At 39.7% G+C, this 21837-nt stretch overlaps 1 pseudogene; it reads left to right on the top strand.

Moving 5' to 3' along the window:
• The first annotated feature begins 2515 nt into the window (after positions 1-2515).
• Positions 2516-7444, top strand: LOC117533880 (annotated as a pseudogene).
• The last annotated feature ends 14393 nt before the right edge of the window (positions 7445-21837 follow it).

Genomic DNA, 21837 nt, shown 5'->3' with positions numbered 1-21837 from the left:
TCTTATTCCGCTGGACAACTGTTGGACAATATTCTCGCCAAGGTTCCTCTGAACATCCTCTCCTGGCTGTCGCCCTGTATAGATCATGCCATTGAATGCATAATGGACCCTTGCATCGCACATCCAAAAGATTTTGATCCCATATTTTGCTGGCTTGCTTGGCATGTATTGTAAGAACTTGCACCTTCCACGGAATGGCACAAGCTGCTCATCTATAGTGACTCAATCACTGGGGACGAACACTTTCTTGCAATTGGCCAGGAAACAGTCCCACACATATCTGAATGCAGCCATGTGGTCTGTTTCCAGTCTAACAGCCCTAGTCCTCTTATCATCAAACCGTATGAGGCGGCGGATATCCTCATATCTGTGGAACCCCATGGTGGCCTTATACATCGGATTTTGCAGGGGATCCAGAAAGAGCTCCCGCAAGGCCACATCCCAGCTCTTGTCCCCCCCTGCAAGGAGGGTCAAACCAATAAATGCCATGAATTCCACTTTGTCGAGGCATCTCCACTCTTTTCCTTTTGCTGCTGCGGCTCTGCGTCCCTCTAAGTTAGTGCATCTTAAAACCTCCTCTATGATGTTATCACTAATGAACAACTCCCAGGCATCTTTTGGTGAAATGATTGTTGAACCAGATACGGGTCCTGGACACCTCCTCAGGATGTTATGGGTTCTTGCTCTGCCTTGAGTGGGGGGTTTCTCATTCCAGTAAGACCCCTTTTTACTTAGCCTATTGGCCTGGGTCTGAGTTTCCTCTTCAGAGGACTCATCAGACGAGTCTTCTAGCTCGTCCAAGGAGTCTTCTTAATCACCAGCAACTTCAGCTTGACCCTGTGGCACATAGTCTACGTCATCATCAGAGAGGTCAGACTCAGAGTCAGAATCAAGGATTGCTCCATCTTCCTTATCTTGTTCTTGATGTAACATCTCGATGATCATTTCAGCCGTGAAACGTGAATGAGTGTGACGAGCCATACTCTGGATGAAGAAAATCAAAATAATATTTACAACATCAGTTGATAAATTATACAGTACGCTTTTCTAATTGAAGTTTTATTTTGTTGCCCTAGCTGACATTAGCTTATACCTTTATATGACTGTATTTAAATGTATTTATTTATTATTATGTATGTATTTCCAGATTGACAAATGGGTTGAAAATAGTATAGCGTATTTATTGTGTAAGACATGATTACATTTCATACTTGATCTGGCAAGAGAGTTGGCATGTATGCATTAGCGAATATTAGCGACCGCGATCTAGAATTGACCTAGCTAACACAAGCTAACATTAGCTAGCTAGAATAGAATATGCTAATGTATTGCTAGCTAGAATAGAATATGCTAATGTCATATTTCTCTTTCCCAACAGGTAAGGATACTGTTCAAATGTTATGTGCAGTTATCTTAGGTAAAACAATTGTAAAACAAGACTTACATGAATCAGATCTGAAGACACAGCCTGTTTCCTTCTGACAAGAGTGGAATGTGAAATGTTGTCCAGTTGTTTAGTTCTGACCAGCGTCATATTCTGACAAGTGAAAAGTTGTCCACAGTAAAAATGTTCCTAACTGCACACATTTTATAAATCAAAGGTTCCTATCAAATTCACACTTCACGGGTCATTTCTGACCCATGTGTGGAAACTTGATGTAGTGATACAAAACCTATTTTAGTTCCAAAATATAGACAGAGAAAATGAAAAAAAAATGATTTATGGTCATCAAAAACAAGATATTTAATGAATACTTTGCAATATTAAATGATGAAATGAATAGATTTTAAAAGATATAGCAAAGAAACACAGCCATGCATGAAATAACATAGGAAATGAATGCGGGTCATTTTCGACCCATGTGTGTACATTTGATGTAGTAATATAAAAACTATGTTAGTTCCAAAATTTAGACAGAGAAAATGAAAATAATGATTTATGATAATCAAAAACAAGATATGTAAGAAATACTTTGTAATATTAAATGGTTAAATACATAGATTTTTAAAAGATATAGCAAAGAAACACAGCCATGCATGAAATAACATAGGAAATGAATGCGGGTCATTTTTGACCCATGTTGTGTTTTAGAGGGGTAGTCGTACAAAAATGATTTTTATTAAAAAAGTAAAAATGAAAATAACAATTTGTGATGATCAAAAACAAGTTACTTGAGGAATTCCTGGAATTCTGAATGGTGAAATTAATTTATTGCAAAGATATTTACAATTAAAACCCTGTCGGGTCACTTTTGACCCATGTTGTGTATCAAAGGGTTAAATTAGCCGTCATTAATTAATAGTTTAGGATTTTATTAACTGTTTGATCTTCTTGTGTAACCATTTATTTCCTTTATGTATATTTATACATACATGTCATTTGTAAATGTATTTTTTAGGATGATTTTGCTTGTCTTTGTGAGTTATTTATGCACACAGAACAACATTCCTTCATTTTAATGTGAACACTAAAGAGTAGTTTTGATAGTTATGATTCATTTAAAATAATTAAATAATGTTGGAAACTTTCAATAACTATTCCATCTTCTCACCATCAGAGTACACTGACATCACTGTGGACATCTACCACATCTACCATCGACCTGGCAATTCAAATCTGCCCGGTTTTCTACACGGGATACAACACAAGCCTACTGATCCTCAACCGCTTCCGGGACTGTCAGGGGACCCTGGACACCTGGGTGACCCCACCTGTGGCGAGGTTCAGCTTCCCCATCAGAGAGGGAAACGCCTGTGGGAGTAACTTCCTTGTGAGTAATCAGTGTTCTGATTAAAATTATGCGGGATGTTGATTGTCTGAAATATTATACTTTAGCTGAGGAGAAGTTTGTGGAACTGAAAGGGTATCTTAGTACTGTTGTAAAAGCTAGGTAAGAAAAAGTTTAAAAAGGCTAGAAATAAGACAATTTTATATAAAGCATGACATCCTAAAACACTCCTTTTCTGAGAAGAGGGAGCAAGTTGTTCCACTTTCTCTCAGTGATTTCATCACTACCCTGCTGAGACGAAATTAATTTAAAAGTATTTCTCAAATAATCATATAATTCCATTAAATAATTCCTCAGACCACGAGTGCACCAGGGACAGGAATATTTGCTGACTTCTCCAACATCCAGAGAGTCAACATCAGCGGGGCGGTGCGATCCTTTGACCCCACCCCCGGGACGATCACTTACAACGCAGAGCTCAAGTACTACTACTCATGTGCTTATCCTCTGGAGTATCTCATCAACAACACCCAGGTGGATGTGTAAGTTTACACTTATAGAATGTGGGTCAAACTACACATTTACACATCTTACATCTCTCATCTGTGCAACGTGTGATCTCGTTCTTTTCTTCCTCGTAGGTCATCCTCCTCCATTGCTTTGAAGGACAACAATGGGAGCTTTATTAGCACCTTCAGCATGGCCTTGTTCCAGGTACCTTACATCCTTTACCACATACTATAGATGCCCTTATCTCTGCCTGGCACCAACATACATTTTTATAATATTATGTATGCACTTAATGTTCTTACCTTCTCATCATTTGCCAGGATATAAATTACACCACACCCCTACCTTTTACACCTCCAACATCTACGTGCAGGTGGTTGCATCCAACCTGACATCACAGTAAGAACATTTCACATGTTAAAAGACCTGCAGCTTTTACTTTCTTTGTTTCAGAGCTGGACAAATATGTATTAAAGTAATAAAAACTACATTTAAATATGACCAACTACTGTACTTGAAAATGTCCTTCAATTTTGAGATACTTTGTGGTTATTAACACTTCTATTGCACAACTATTTAGGGAGAAATATTAAATGTTTACTAACCTACATTTTTCTGATAGCTACTTACTTATAAAACCCTGGCAAAAAAAAGATGACCCAGATGTTTGGGTTTTTGATTTATCACTTTGTCAGGCATATTTTTCATAAAATAATACTTCAAATCGTTTGACTTAGTGGTATGTTCTACTTTAAAATGGGATTTTCAATAAAAAGAAAATGCATAATGAAGTTCTCAATAAAGAAATGTCTCTCCTAGTCTCCAATCACGTGACTGTGTCTCAAGAGATTGTAAATGTAAGGTTTCCACCTGGGACCCTCAGTCTCTGACTCGGTCTCTCTCCACAGGTACTTTGTTCTTCTGGACCGGTGCTACGCCTCGGTGAATCTGCAGCCCTCTAACTCCACAATTTTTTATCTATTTGTCTCATAAGTCAAAAAAACTTGAGCTTCCAACTTTTTCTAACTTTTTCCCAGTCCTACTAGATTTTATAATGGGTTCTGTCTCGGTCCAGCAGTTTAAACTTTAACACGTACTTCACGTTTCTCCTCTCTTCCATGACAAAAGTGCTCCACACTTCCTCCTCTGAATCCAAAGGGAACTCTAGTCTTGATTTCCTCTCCCTGCCTTTCTATCATTGATATTTGATACAGTGCATACGTATGTATATCCCTGTGATGTGCAAATGGGGCACTTGTGAGGTTTGCCTTTTATTGAAAGGTGCTCCATAGATCAGCTCACCACCATGCTGGAGAACGGGGATAGCCAAAAGACCCGCTTCTACTTCCCAGGGTTCCGCTTCATCGTGCAGCAAAATGAGACCATCTCCACCTACTATCTGCACTGCATCACCCGGCTCTGTGAGCGCAGCACCTGCATCACCTTCAAGGTGAGAAGACACTGCATGCATTTCAAGCAGAAAACTCAACATAAGCCAGGTCATAAGCTCACGTCTCTCCATATGGTTTGATCTGCAGCAATGCAACAGGAAGAGGAGGAGCGTACAGTCCACGGTCGTCCAGGAGGGCATCACTGAGCCGTCTGTGATCACTGTGCCGTCTGTGATCACTGTGCCGTCTGTGATCACTGTGGCAATAAAGGCCAAGACAGAAAACTGTAAGTCACACATATGTCTTTATTCTTTGTGCATATGAGATTTATGTGTGCTATTTTACAGAAATCTTCATCAGACATTACCAAGGAAACACTACAGAGCAGGATATAGAGAAAGAGGCAACATTCACTCTTTATATTTCAATAAAGAGAGAACTGAGAGAACATTTGAAAAGAAAAAACAACATTGACTTAAAGCAGTGGTTCTCAAACTTTTTCTGTCAGGCCCCCCCTTTGGAGAAAAAAAAAAGTCGGGCCCCCCCCAACACAAATAGTCAGGCTCAGTGGCGCCAGATATTTATTTTGGGGGTGCTGTGGGGTAGCTTGACGTTTCATAGAGGGTGCTCAAACATTTAGGGTTTCCCATTAATGTACCGGGCGCTACAGTGGAATTTTCTACTGCAACAATCCCCACGCACATACACAGTGTATCTGCGACTGTTACAATAAAGGCTCGATAATCAGCTCACGTCATATGGGTGTAAGCAGGGGTAAAGTGCTATTTTTTAGGTGGTGTGTGGACCTCACATAGGGGGGTCCGGAGGCAAGCTCCCCCGGGAAGATTTTAAAATATTGAAGTTCAAAGCATCAATCTGGTGCACTTTGAGAGCAAAATGAAGAGATCTGGATACCTCTCTCAACACCCATATGAAACAGAACTGTTAACAGATTTACTATTTCTTTATGGATATTTTACAAATCACTCCCCTTTTAAACTTTATTCATTTTTTAATGTCATATAGTATTTCATACCTGTTTTTAATTTATTCTCTTATTTTTGTATAACTATAATGATCATATAAACGTGTGCCTCGGAAATAATTGTTTACATTAATGGTGACCAAAACGTTTGAGACCCACTGAGATAACACTGAGAGAGTCCTTTAGCTCACTGAGTCTCTCAGTCTGACAGGAGAGGACTCTCCTCCACTTTGTTGTTGAAAAAACTCCTTATATCCGTTAGCGTAGCTCGCTAGCACCAGAAGCTAACATCAACGATCTCCGGTACCGGTGTGCTCGCTCTCTCTCTCTCTCTCTCTCTCTCTCTCTCTCTCTCTCTCTCTCTCTCGCTCTCTCTCTCTCTCTCTCTCTCTCTCTCTCTCTCTCTCTCTCTCTCTCTCTCTCTCTCTCTCTCTCCTCTCTCTCTCTCTCTCTCTCTCTCTCTCTCTCTCTCTCTCTCGCTCGTGCACGCACAAAAAATGGCTCGTTCCACACACACACACAGAGCCAAGCTTTAATGAAACACAGAGACCCAGACGTAATAGTACTGTACTGTATCATATTATTTTCGAATCAATAACTTTTCAAAATATGATTTTTCTTTTTTTTAATCTTTTTTTTTTTTTAATAACCATTTTTCCTCCTGGTCTCTCGCTCCCCCCCTGTCATGCCTCTGCGCCCCCCACTTTGAGAACCACTGACTTAAAATGTCCTTATAGGTGACAAAGTATGCCTAGGAAATAGGTCAAAGGAGATAAAAATGAGAATGATAAAAGAAAAACAGATATACAAGAAAATGTTGCACTATCACAGGATTGATTCAAATATAATACATAAATCACATAAATGATCCAAAAAGGTTACCATAGAAACGTATACAAAAGAAACGTACAACTACTTTCCGCTTTTTCACACTTAAGACCCTTCTCTCCTTATTTTGTAACTCTTCTTCTCAGTAATTTAATTTATTTTTGAGGATTATTTCCTCCTAATGAAATTCTGGCCCTTCCTGTCTATCTTGCAGCGATTCAATCCAAAGAAGAGGGTGAGTATGTTATTTTTAATTTGACTGCCATGAGAAAAAGCCTTTCACAAAGTTTTTAGTAATTACATTCCCTCAGAAATGGAAAGCACTTTTTATCTACAGCGTGTCATAAAGTATTTTGTTTCTGGAGCAGAGCATTCTTATGGTCATCATCTCATTTGTGCACAGCGCTGTCTGGTGGCCGGTCTGAGGGCAAGGGCGCGTCTGTTGGCCTGGGCATTGCTGTGGCTCTCCTCGTTGTGCTAGGGGTCGCAACTATTGTGACGGCAGCATATTTTTATCGGAAACTGAAGCGGCTAAGCTAGCAGCAGCCCATAACACTGGAGACCAGCTAAATTACCTCTTGGAGGCCCATAGTGTATGTATGAAGGCTGTCCTGAATCAAACTATTGATTGGAGCACTCCAATCCTTCACAGTCTGCTAGATGTTATTGAAGGTGAAGTCTGAATAATGCACCTGTCATGATGCACTGCATGGTAAAGAGTAAAGAAAGACATTCAGTTGCTTTCTTAAAGGCATAGTTCCACATTTTGAGAAATATATGAATTTGCTTCCTGCATGAAGTAACTTTCAAAATAACTATTGTGCAACATAACATTCAACAAAATGAAGAATTTTCAATATTACACTTACATTTCTATATTAATTAAACTAATAGTAGCCTTATACATAGGGAACTTTCGAGGTGCTGGTAGGTAATCTGTTACCTTTTAACCGAACCAGTCTAACTTCTCCCTTCTGTTTTCAGGCTTCATGCTAAGCTAAGCTAACTGGCTGCAGGCTTGAGCTACATGTTGAGTTAGCCTCAATATTTTCATCTAACTCTCGGCAAGATGGCATATAAGTGTAACAGGAAGGCAATACATTTGAATTATAGCATAATATATCACATTTTATTTAATTTACTGCCATTGACTAAATGCTCTCTTTTTCAAGTACTCAGACATCTTGTTTATAAATGAATATCTACATCTGTCCATGTCATGAATTATGAATGAAACACGAAGCTCTAAATTACTTTGATGGTTTTAAAGCCATACAATAGCTGACATGTGTTTATGTTATTTGTAAAAATGCATGCGTAATTAGATGCAAAATGAGTGTGCTTTTACCCCTTTTATAACCAAATACAAAGTTTTCACTTACAATAAATGAAACCATGAGCCGGTAAATGCAGTTATGTATGTGTTCGTTTGAATTATTCATTGAAGCCTGTGTTGTACCCAGGGAAATGTACTTTGTTTTACTTGTAACGATGTATAGTCTGCTGTTTGTGCCATTTCTCTATGTTACACATGCATTATTATGACAATTAAATTAAGCAAGGCATTAAATAAGAGGTTGTGTCTTTCAACTGCAGACCCTCACCTGAAGTTTACTCTGCATGGCATGAACTGCAAGATAGTGTGCATTTTACAGTAGGCCTACACTTGAAAACAATTCCTGACATACAGGAAGGTTTTCTTCAGCGCACTCTGGGAATTTAAAGGAAATGAAAAGGATTCATTCATCAAACTGAGTATAACTGGCACACATGCCTCTATGCTGTTTTATAACAGGAATAATGTAGATCCTATACAAAAAAGAGCTGTTCAATATGAATATTGTGTTTCGAATTCATACTTTCAGGAGTTTCCCCCAGTTTGAGGTTTGATGTGCTTGGCTTTGACAGCTCAAGGTATAAAAGCAAGTTTGTGTTGGGGTTTGTGGAGGGAGTTTTTGTAATGATCCTCCACTAGAGGGTGTCTAATCACCATGTTCTCCTTTTATTTTTTTGACGGCTTGTAGAGGTTTTCCACTCTAACCTGGCCACAGTTTCATCAGTTAAGACAATGTGAAGAGAGTATAGCTACCAGAAATATCTAAAACAATACCTTAGAACATTTAAGTCAACCAAGATTAGATGTGTTTTCTTGCTCGCAAGCCACAATCTTGTTTATCTTCATGTTAGCTTTCTGAAGGGTTGGGAAGTTCACAAGCGGCCTATATTTCCAGTTTATGTGGTCGTAGGAACGTAAGATCAATGATTTGAGTGACCCCATGAAAAAGTGCGATGTGCTCTTCCGTATATCATAAAAAGAACAAACAGAGCAATCAGATGGCTTGACAAATTATCTAATTACGAGTTTCTGTGTTGTTAAGTAGGCCATGACAAACTCCAAGACAAGACGACCCACTTTGAAACGTGAGCTGGGCTGGGAGGCAGTGCTCCATTAGGACTGCAGCATGTATGTTCGGGATAAATCCCCCCTTTATGAGTTTGCTGTAATTTAATTAAACCAACAGGGATAAATGCATGCTCTGTCGCTCTCTAATGGTGTGGACATTAACCTTTGAATCCAGCTGCTTTACCCTCCATAATGTTAATAGCCACGGAGAAAACCAAGTGAAAAGCAACTACAGATTATGTCATATACTTTGATGCTTGTGTTTCTCTTCTTGACAGTGCATATTTTCCTTTATCTTAAAGTCAACTCTGAATGTCATACATCTTTGTCAGCAAGATTTGTATAGCTGCCATTTAAACTATGTTTATTTTAGACTCATACCTGCACAAGACATAAAATCTCTGTCTCTGAAGCCTTATCATTTTGGCCAGTTTTGTCCTCAGCTGAAAGAATAATTGTGCTGTCATCTCCATTCTAATTAGTATGCATATGAGTCTGTCTGTAGGCTATACATAAGGTTTAGTAGACAGCACAATCCTGAAAAATTGATAGTCCAGTTGTAATTTAGGGATGGCACATGAATATGAAGACTCATGGAATATGATGACTTTGAATAAACAGTGTCAGAGTCATGCTAATGGGATAATGTGATGCGCTAATGAAGAAATAAAGCTGAGATGGGTTCAAGACAGGTAAATGTGGAAAACAAAGGTAGGACTCAGCTGGACTGCTTAACAGCAGAGTCACGATGGAAGGTCCAGCTGTTCCATTAACCTTTAGTAATGAGACAGTGAAGCTGGGAAACTGTGGGCAAAGTGTAATGTTGTGTTCACATCATATCAGAGGAAGCAGAAAAACGGGCAAGGGTACAACTTATTTGCCACAGTCTGTAGCTACTTTTACCAGAATAGTTTAACAATGGAAAACATTGTTCACATACTTATTTGATGATTAAAATGTAAACCGATCTTTTGAAGTGCACCAGATTGAAGCATTTTACTTTAAAATGTTCAAACATTTCTTCCCGGGGGGGCATACCCCCGGACCCCCCTAGAGATGTGATGTCCACCCCCCAATTCAAACATGTTCATACAATACTGAATACATTTGAAGCCTTTTTTATGTATACTACCTATGTCAATAAGTTTCTGTTTTTGTAGTGTATTTGTCTTCTGTAGAGATTTTTCATTTATTCTTTATATATATATATTCAATAGGGGGGGGGGGGGGCGCCAGCAAAAATATCGCCTAGGGCATCAAATTGGCTAGAGCCGGCCCTGCTTTCATGTCATGTGATACCTTGCGTGGTGAGCGAACCGTTTAATCAACCTGTACTGCACTGTAGCTAGCAGCAGCAAGTTCGGCAGCATTATAAACAATGTAATAGCTTGCATTTATAATGTACAGCAAACCAAAGCACAAGAGTGGTGCTAACAAGAGAAAGGACAAGAGAGAGTGTATGTCCATGCGTGTGTGAGTGCATCAGCGTGCCCAAAACAATATTTGCACCGGGGTCAATCACAACCTTGTTACGCCACTGGAGGTGCTGGTAGGTGGATTTTGTTTCCTCTAAAAAGAGCCATGCCGGCTATTTCCCCTGTCCAATATTTTCTGCTAAACTAAGATAAACTGAGCTAACTGTCCCCTAACTCTCTGAAAGAGAGCAACATGATTTATAAGTGAGCTCTAGAGGTCTTAGTAGATTGTATTTTATCTTTGGACAGAGCAAGGATATTTCAGGTCAGTAGCCTAAGCTGAACTTGCTATTTCCTGGCTCCAATCTAACAGTTAAATGAAGTACTAGACACATGTTGTTACCCTTGTTAACAGCCAGCCTGGTTGTGTCCCATTATTTCCATTATGCTAAACTTAGTTGACGGTCTCCTGTCTACAGCTTAGTAATTAACTCAGCAAATTGACATATATTTGAGTAGTGTTAATCTTATTTATGTAAATCTGAGCAAGAAAGTGAATAAGTGTATGAACCAAAATGTCAAACCACTCACATCAACACTCAAGTCTATATTCGGCAAAGTCATATTTCCATTTGGCTCAATGGCACTAATAAGTATATAATGCCTGGTATTCATGGATGTTCGTCAGCCAAAGTCTTTTGATTGATATAAACCTACATTTAATGGCTACAGTGGTATAATGGTACTGTGGCAGGCAAGCTGTTTCCCCCCTTTTTTATACCAATGCTAACCATCTCCTAACTCTAACACTCACCAAGGAAGCCATAAGCATATTCCCCAAAATAATAAATGATTCCTAGTGCAGAAAAGGAAGGAAAACCATTTTCATTACTATGATTTCAACAAAGACATGACAAGGTTTCCCCAGTCAGCAGCTGGTGTTTATTAGATATTATATGTATGCAGCATATGCCCATGTGTGTATCAGACTAGTGTGTGAGTTAGTGTTAGTCCATTTAGTGTTGAGAGAGGGAGTGAACAAGGGTGAATGTAAAACACCAGAACATACTGTCAGCCTTCAGGGGGTGTTGTGGGATAAATCCAGCAAAGTATCTATGCTGGTGTCTGCCCGTCTCACAAGGGAAGGATATTTCAAACCATAGATCACTGCAAGATGTAGTGAAAACAACGAGAGAAATCAAAGCAAGGGAAGAGAGTCTGGCACCATCATGACGACAGTTTGATTGGTATGTAGCTTAAAGCATAATGTGTGATGTGTGAATATGAGAGCTTGAGCCTCTGATTAGCATTACTTTGCTAGAAAAACTTGACTTGTATGATTTAAGGGATGCAGAATAAACTTGCAGGGTTCAGTTCAGTTTAATGCCAAAAATGAAAGTAGTTGTGGACGAATGAGATCAAGAACATTTGTAATCAATACTTAAAACTTGTGGCATAATACATTTTCAATCAATCAATCAATGTTTATTTATATAGCCCAATATCACAAATGTTACATTTGTCTCAGTGGACTTCACAGTTTGTACAGAATATCAGTATGACAATACGACACCCTCTGTCCTTAAACCTTCACATCGTACAAGGAAAAACTTCCGGAGAAAACCCACAGTTTAAAGGGAAAAATGGGAGAAACCTCAGGGAGAGCAACAGAGGAGGGATCCCTCTCCCAGGACGGACAGACGTGCAATAGATGCCGTGTGTAAATTGAAAAGATAATACATTTGCAACAGGTAGTCCAAATGTTTGGAAATGCATGTGTGTATAATAGGAAGATGAATCCACGAGGATATCCATCCAGGACCTATTTTCAAAACTTATTTCAATTTGTGGATTTGACAAGCTTATTGGCTCTAAATTAGTACAATCAGGAACTGACTGCCAAATGAGCAAAGATTTTTGGCAGTTGCACAAAGTGCTGATTGTTCATCTCAGCAATATATTTAAGAAAGTGTTAGGATCTGTCTGTGTTGTTGTTTTGTCTTGTCTTTTTCTATCTTTGGTTTCCTGTGTTATTTTGTAAAGTGTTCACCCCCGTTTCCTGCCTGTTGCTTTTTGTCTGTTTCCCTCCCTGATTACCCGATTGTGTTCACCTGGTGCCTCTGTGTTTTCTCCTCCCTCCTCACCTGTCTCGTGTTTGTTTGATTAGTCCTGGGTGTATTTAAGTTCTGGGTTTTCTGTCTCTCTTGGTCGGGTTGTCTTGTGTAATGACCAGTTCATCGGTGAGTGTTCCGTTGTGTCTTTGTGTATATCTAGCCTTGAAATAAAGGAATTATTTTTACTCTAATCTGCATTTGGGTCCTGCTTCCTGCACACCGTAACAGAAAGTGTTCAATTTCATTTTTATTATCCTTGATGCTGCTGTGACAAAAGTTGATGGTTTCTTTTATTTGTGAAACTAAATACAATCTGATTGCCTCGTGTATATTATAAGACTTATGCGCTATCAAGAAAATATCAATTACACACATTTGACATAAAACACTTAAATTATAGTGTTTATATTTAAAATATAGTGCCATTATTCCTTTTATAAAACAAATCCCATTAGAACACTGAACCCACATCTAAATTGATCCTATTAACAAGTTATGTCAGTGTAGCTAAAGTCTGATATCTCTTATTCCTATAGTGCCATGGGCCATTTACATTAAAAACACATCAATGAGCCACACACATTTTGACCTTTACCATAAACATGGGTTCTGTAGTTAATGTTGAGTCAGTCCTACAAAAACCCTCCTGCTGCTGTAAATACTCGTTCTTATACCAAATAAGTCTTAGTCCATGGCTTAAAATAGTCCCAGGCAAATGTGTTTGGGTTAGGGTTACTCCTCATGTAATAAGTTTACTTAAAAAACTACAATGCCCATCTGTTTCATTAAAAATTAAAGTTATATTGATTATCTGTTTTTAAAGATTTTCACTTCAGTAAGACCCACTGGGCTTAAGGCAAAATTCAACATTGAAGTTGAAGATTTTGTAAAGTTTTAAAAGATGAACACAGGGCCGTCCCTCCCTACACGCAGATCACGCAGACTGCGTGGGGCCTCACCTCGCGGAGGGGGCCTCATCTTGGCTCCACTAGCACCCCCTCGTCCCCCGTCGACGCTCACGACACAGAGGGCCTCATCATATAACTTTGCGTGGGGCCACAAATTGGCCAGGGACGGCCCTGGACACAAGCGCATTATCCTTCGGTTTTATAGCCTGCGTTAACAGATAGTTTTGGCCACTGGGGGCAGTACAACAAGCTGTAAAGCAACAGATAGGGAGCAACTTTAGCATTGATTGAAAGACACGTGTCTTAAGCTCTGTTTTTGGTTTCAAGTTTCTGTACAAATATGTGAGGGAAAAACTCACAAAGGAGCTTCACAAAGTAGCTGCTGATTTGTCAGGTCTTTTTTTCTGAAATTGTACTGCACAATCAAACAAAGCTGATGCTTGTTAAGAGTGAAAAAGGCTAGTATTGGCCGTAAACCCAAACCAATAAACTAAAAGATGATAAAAATGCTACTTGGAGCTCAGGGACAATAAAGAAATGGGTCATAGTTCTCGTTCTGCATTCACATTACACATTGTCAGGGACTGTGCGGACCAGCTTGCCCATGTCCTCACAGACATCTTCAACACCTCGCTGGACCAGGCCATTGTTCCATCATGTTTTAAGACGGCAGCCATTGTACCTGTGCCAAAGAAATCCTCAGTGACCTGCCTGAATGATTACCGGCCTGTGGCACTCACCCCCATCATGATGAAGTGTTTTGAAAGGCTGGTAAAGAACCATATCGTCTCCATACTTCCCCCCACACTTGACCCGTTCCAGTTTGCTTACCGCCCTAACTGCTCTACAGAGGACGCTATCTCCTCTGTGCTCCATGTGAGCCTGGCCCACCTGGAGGAGAAGAACACCCATGTGCGAATGCTGTTCCTGGATTTCAGCTCAGCGTTCAACACAATCATCCCCCAGCATCTGGTTAACAAACTGGGACCCCTGGGACTCAACACACCCCTGTGTAACTGGCTGTTGGATTTCCTAATAGAGAGACCCCAGTATGTTCGGGTCGGTAACAACACCATCACCTTAAACACCGGCTCCCCGCAGGGCTGCGTTCTGAGTCCACTGCTTTTCACCCTGATGATCCACGACTGCTGCTCCAGGTTCAGTACCAACCACATCATAAAGTATGCGGACGATACAACAGTGGTGGGACTCATCAGGGACAACAACGAACAGGCCTACAGGGAGGAGGTGAAACATCTGACAGACTGGTGTAACACCAACAACCTGATCCTGAATGTCGATAAAACAAAAGAGATCATTGTCGACTTTAGGAAAAAAAAGCAGTGTCACCCACCACTCCACATCAACGGCACAGCAGTGAAGACTACAGACAGCACCAAGTTCCTGGGGGTGCATATCACAAGCAGTCTGACCTGGTCCACTCACACGACATCACTATTTAAGAAGGCACAGCAGCGCCTACACTTCCTGCACAGCTCCCCCCTCCCATCCTCACCACGTTCTACAGAGGAACCATAGAGAGCGTGCTGACCAGCGGCATCTCCATCTGGTCGAGAGACTGCAACGCCAAAGACTGGAAGTCTCTGCAGAGAGTGGTCAGGACAGCAGAGAAGATCATCTGAGTTTCTCTCCCTCCCATCAGTGACACCGCTCAGAAACGCTCCCTGACAAAAGCCCAGAACGTTTTGAAAGACCCCCCTCATCCTCACCATGCTCTGTTCTCCCTGCTGCACTCCGACAAGAGGTTCCGCAGCATTAAGAGCAAAACAGCCAGATTCTGCAATAGCTTTTTCCCCCATGCCATCAGACTGCTGAACAGCAAGTAGACCAGTAACATAAAGATTACATTACGCTGTGTAAAGAGCACATCTTTTTTATATAGTATGTCTATTTTATTTATATGTATAGTAAGTCTTTATATTTTAAACGCACACTTTATCTTTAATTTTATCAGCACCACGTCACTATTATTTATTTATATGTACAATTTTAGCAAGTTTTTATATTGTCCTGTTCCTGTAAGCCAGTACAACGACATTTCGTTTTAATAGTACACTCTGTGTCTTGTTGAAATGACAATAAAGTATGTCTATGTCTATGTCATTTGATCCATTGAACATTAAATACTGTTTTTTTTTTCTTTGAGCACATGATAGCTTAACTCATCAGGTAAAATTACAGGTAGTTTGTTGACTGAGGATAAATAGAGGTTTTGGCCCTAAGCAAACTTTTGTCAGAATAAAGACGGCTAAACTGTCAAATCCCTCCAAAAGGGGGAATAATCCTATCCTGGATGAATGGCTCCAGTCCTTCTCTGAACCTGCAGTGAAAATCCTCTCAAAGGTTTTCTCAGGACTTCTAGATTATCAGAGTGTGTGTCCCTTACACCTGGGTGAGTACAAAAAAAAAACCCAATGGAATTTCTCTAAGAAGAGCTGGCCACCCATTAGGGGAGTATTAAGTGTCATCTGTGCCCAAGCTCTTCAGACCCCCTGAACGCATCGGCAAAATTTACTCTGCGAGTTCAGTTTAGTCAAGATAAAATCTCTCTGCAGAACCCATTATCCACAATTTTTTCTACTCTTAAAGCATTTTTATTCAGGATAATTCAACTGCCTGCGTTTGGATATTCTATTGATGTATCTTGAATACATTGCCTGAAGAGTGAAAAAGGCCAACATCACCTTCATCTTAACTTATTTGTCAAGCTGTCCATCATCCTTTTAACAGGGGGCTACTTGTTAATGATTGATGCACCACCTCTTAATGTGATGGATGAATCTGCTGCAGCAGGATGGGATGGGGGTGAGACACACACCCCTGCTCCCCTCCCCCACAACTACTCTATGTAGGGGAGACACGCTCGTTGTGTCCATCGATGGAGGAACAAAGGCGTGTTAGATTTAGGCCCCATCAATAATGTACAGCTGAGGAAGCCTTTTGCTAAAGGAGCCCTGTAGAAACTGGGGCATTGTTGTGGGATAGAAATGGGTTTTGACTGGTTTATGATCTCCGGATCTTTTAACTGAGACATATATAGTATAATATTTTTATTCATTATTGCGAGGCAGCGTCACTGTGATGTCTGAGAGCCCTATTTAGTTGATTTGTCTCTCTAGAGGCCGCAGCGCGGGCGCTCAAAATATGTCAAAAGCAAGATAAAGAGCATGCCTTAGTTTTGATTTATCACCCATGTCATACGTTTTCACACATTGTCTATAAAAAAGTATCTCAGCCTTAAGTAGAAGTCGGACAGATGCAGAACTGTGTATGACATCGGAAATGTTGATGTTTTTTTAAATACATTTATATAAAAACTCTTAATGATAGCACAGGAGTAGGTAATTAATGCAAATATGCAGAGAGAAAGAAAATGCAATCATGCATCACTCAACTATCTAGAGAAGTAATACAACAACAACACAAGTATATAATTACTATATTTAAATATAAGATTTAGACATGATAAAATACTTAATACTTATCTTCTGCCAATTCAATATGTTTATTGATCAGATTAAAGGTCAGGGTCTAAGCTTGAGGATACATTCAAGTGTGCTTTAAAAGGAATCAATGCATGGGAAGAGAAACACTACCAATGATTGCATGGTTGGGTATGATGTTATCAGATTACCAGTAAGAACCTTGTCATACAAACATGTTGCACAATAGAAAGAGAACGGAAAGCTGACGTGATATAAATGGGCTGTGCTAAGCAAGAAAAACACATATTGGTTTTGGCAGATAAAATGCTTTAATGATTCTAAATTTGGAAGTGCTTTGTCTAAGAAAATGCACATGCAACAAATGCTGTCAGAGTTTTTAAATAACACTAGGAGTCTTTCTATATCGCGGCTCTGTGAGTCTGTAAGGCACGATAAGCTAATGCTTACTTCACCATGCTAACTTGCTCACAATGCTAATGGTAACATGCAGATGTTAATCAAGTTAAATGCTCGCCATCTTCAGTTTGCATATTAGCGCGCTAACATTAGCTGCTTAGCACTGGGCAGCTAAAGCGGAGGGAAATGTCGTTGCCTGTGGTTTTGAGGGTCATAAACCGAATTATTGGAAAATGAAATGTTTAACCTGATGGGGGCAGTAGAGATTTCAAAACATGGCTGTCTGATCAAGACACATGCTTGGAATGTGGTATTACTGCCTTCAGAAGTGTTCATCCAAATCACCTTCACACTCAACTTGACACTTCAACTGCACTTCCTTAGCGAGCTGTACCCAGCATGCTATACGTTGTAACAGTAAATAGGGGTCCGTTCAGAATACACTGTACTATGCACGCAGATAGCTCACTCTTAACAAATGTTTCCCTTGGATCTGAGGAGTTTACACACGACGATGTACGATGTACCTGTTTTGTTCCTCAAAACATTTGGATAAAGGTTATTTGGGAAATCAAATGAGAGACAGAGTTACATTTATCCTCTGAGCATCATGGATGTTTTTTCATATCAATCCGTTCAATAGTTGTTGACATAATTTCAGTCTTGACAAAAACTGACATTTCTGTTCCTAAGTCCTTATCACTGTGGCAAAAATAGGAGAAAACATTGTGTGAGATCATCGGTCCAAACTGTCTGGCATTTGTGACAATCACATTATTGTGTCCTGCAATGTGGAGCTCACATTTGTTTAAGCGTTGACATTTTATTTCAAAGGTCAAGAAGACAGTGAATAAGAGTTTCGACTATGCCTCTGTTTCATGGAACAGAAGATACAGCTGCATTATCTACGTCAGAGTAACAGGTGAGTCAATGGGCTCATGGGTAGCATATCACAAAAAGAGACCTAAAGGGGAAAAGCCAGAGCCCCTTTAACTGAAAGGGATATACAATTCAAGTGCTAAAAGAGAAAGTCATGCTGCCTTAAAGCTGTTTCCTGGCAGCATTGTGTGTAAGGCTGTCAGGCAGAATCATATGATCAGTGTTTCCAAAGCCACAGAAAGATCTAGAAGGATAAAACCGTGTGATTTTCTTCTGTTGGCTGCTAAAAGACAACCACTTCTTCAACGATATATTAAAAAGCCAGGCTGAAACTTCTCATAACGTTTATTTCCACTCTTAAATGCAATCAGGTAATTGGCAATATTATTTCAAGCAGTGTAATATAGGTTTTCCCCTATGCACACATTTAACTAATGCTTTAAAAAACTTTATGATAGGCTCCTGGTGACATCGTTGATGCATGTCATGCCACTACTTTTCTGGCCATATTTCCTGTGTCACTATCAAGGAGTCATCGAAACATTTAGAACATTCTCACGTCTCTCTGCATTGCAGTAGCCATACTTATTCCCATACCTTAAGCTCATTTAACCCTTATAACCTGACACCACCGTGGTGCACAGGGGCTAAAGGGACACAGCACTTTACACAAACAACTGTATCCCCTCAGACATTACAAACGCCCTTTGACATCACTGACTGAGATGGGCAGCTTTGCCCCCGATCCATCTGTGGCCCCTAGGGAGCATGTGGGGATAATGGTTCATAATTCATAAAAGGAGACAGACATCCGGAGCGAGACAACAACAGGCAGACGCTTTTCATTATGCATTGGATCTCTGACTCCAATATTTAGAAAGCAAAAGCTGGATGCTCCCGTTTTTGTTTTTATATCTGTGAATTTGGGTTATTAGCTTAGTCACATGTTCTCACAGTCACACTCTCAGGACTGAAAGGATATGCAGAATATACTGTAATTGCATAAATTCCTATTTGAAGTAGACTCCACTTGGAGTTTGCATAGGTCAGTGATTAAGCTGGATGAGCTGGAGAACTCCAGGGACATAAAGCAGTGACAAACATGAATGCACTAAAGGTTTTGATAAATCCTGTTAGTGAAATCAGGCTCCCACTTCTCAGTTAAATCCTGCCGAGAAGCTCTCTCAAAAGTTAAAGAGATGAGAAATGCTAATAGGAGGCTGGGGCCAGAATTAAATTACTCTATTTTCAGCTAAGTCATGTCTTAGTCGATTTAATAGTTGTTTTACATGTTGCCTCTAATATTCCACGTCATTTTATGCTGCAAAGGTGTGTTGTAAGACACTACAGTGGACAATAGACCTGCTTTTTAAAATGATATTACGTTTTCGCCCCTCTCCCAAATGCGTTCCAAGAATGCAGGGTTGTTGGTTGTTCCTAGAGTCTCTAAAAGTACAATGGGAGCCAGAGCCTTTTCTTATCAAGCTCCACATTTGTGGAATCAGCTTCCAGTTTGTGTTCGGGCGGCAGACACCCTATCCGTTTTTAAGAGTGCGCTTAAGACCTTCCTTTTTGATAAAGCTTATAGTTAGGGCTGATTAGATTCAGCCCCTAGTTTTGCTGATATAGGCTTAGTTTGTCGGGGGACATCTTACTTCTTCCTTCTCTCTGTCTATACCTGTGTACTCTCATGTTCCGATTAACCCAGCTTCCCCAAATGTCTTTCTTTTTGGTGTCTATATACGCCGGGATCCGGAGTCATGGATGATCCTGCGCTCCTCTGTCCTGGATCGCGAGCCCTGGATCTTGAGTCGTGGCTGTGGTCCTGGATGGATATCCTCGTGGATTCATCTTCCTATTATACACACATGCATTTCCAAACATTTGGACTACCTATGTTGCAAATGTATTATCTTTTCAATTTACACACGGCATCTATTGCACGTCTGTCCGTCCTGGGAGAGGGATCCCTCCTCTGTTGCTCTCCCTGAGGTTTCTCCCATTTTTCCCTTTAAACTGTGGGTTTTCTTCGGAAGTTTTTCCTTGTACGATGTGAGGGTCTAAGGACAGAGGGTGTCGTATTGTCATACTGATATTTTGTACAAACTGTAAAGTCCACTGAGACAAATGTAACATTTGTGATATTGGGCTATATAAATAAACATTGATTGATTGATTGATTGATTTTGGAGAGAGCCCCACCAGCGCCTGTCAAAGTATTCTGCCTCTTTTTAGTTTGAGCCAAAATGATTGTCTAAAGCTTCAGGCTAAAGTTGGTTTTGATAAATGTTAAATATGAATCATTAAAAATGTCTCTCCTTTTCTCTCTCACTGTACTTATTGTTTGTTTATAATGTGTTGAAAGTACAATGATAAATAGGAACAGGAAAATAGGGCATGTAGTCAATGTGAGAGGTACTGAAATAGTTATGGAGGAAATAAAGCAATATATAGCTTCCTGTGTCAGGATGGGTTTTAGTCTCATACTTGTTTGTTCTATGGGTTGTGGGTATTTTAAAGCTGCTATACTTTTATTTTCTAATAAATTATTCTGTATAATATAGTGACAAACCCACAAAGAATTATCGCCCAATCAAACTGTTCCTCCATTAGCGCATTTTAGCGGTTTGGGATGGAAGGTATGCCATTTTAATGTTTTGGTTCACTCTCAACACTCATCTGTTTCATTTTCTGACAAAGCAAGAAGATGTTTTTTAGAAACAGTAAAAGCCCACACTTCCTGCTTGTGCTTACCACCAAATGGCAGGTGGACAGAGTGGTTGAACATAATGGAGCATTTAGCAGCTAGAGACAGATATTTCTCTGTGCAGTTGGTAGCGATAAGAAACTAAGCCAATAGAGAATGAATATCGGACAAGTATTTAACAGGTGGACAGAAATACTATCTCCCTATGAATTACAATGTTTCTGCTCTCTGTTTGCTTTATAAGTAAATAAATAATCCAGTGTTTTCAATGATGTGCTCAACATCAACTTTAAAAAGTGATTATAAGTATATATTGTCTTTATAGCTGTCGAAGTGATCAAACATCAATTTTTGCAGGTTAAAGGTCTTTAAATAATTCCAGATCAACATCATAACCAAGACAAGAGTGCCTGCCTGATGCTCACATTGCACTTTTGCATCCATGTGCATAAAGTAATATACAAATGTTCTAGTGGGACCAATGAAATATCACATTATCATTTCATTGCTTTAAATAATTTAATGTTATGTAAAGCTGTTCGTATCCGGTTGACATTTCCTCCGCGCTTCTATCGATTGAGTGATCAATTTCAATGTCTTTGATGTTTTGTCTGAATAAAGGTTGTTGTGATATATGAGGAAAGACAGACACAATGATGCTGTTAATATTCTTGCGTCCATCACTGACAACAATAAAGATATAACCAGCAGACATAATAGCTGATAATATATTTCCATTATGGTCCATGGATTGACAAAGTAGGAATGTTTGCTCTCACACACTCCTTAACTCTCTCACACATTAAAATGTTTGATTCCACCTTTGGTCGAGCAGAATGATGAATTGTGATTTAAGCAGCTCTTTTGTCATCATCAGCATTTTTTAAACATCCTCTCATTTTTCTCTCTGATAGAGTGTGAAAGAAGGATTTCTTACATTGGGATGCAAATGTTCAATCACAATTTTTCTTGCAGCGCTTGTCTCCCTTTGTCTTGCTTTGATTATGTCTTTTTGTTCAGTGTTGTATAGTTTGAAATATGTTTAACTAATTATGCATGCTTCTCATTTGTGTTTATACTGCTTACTGGTTGGTCCATGTACAT

This window comes from Gymnodraco acuticeps, unplaced genomic scaffold (assembly GCF_902827175.1).
Source record: "Gymnodraco acuticeps unplaced genomic scaffold, fGymAcu1.1, whole genome shotgun sequence".
Classification (NCBI taxonomy): Eukaryota; Metazoa; Chordata; class Actinopteri; order Perciformes; family Bathydraconidae; genus Gymnodraco; species Gymnodraco acuticeps.
This window is presented reverse-complemented; position numbering and strand designations above follow the sequence as displayed.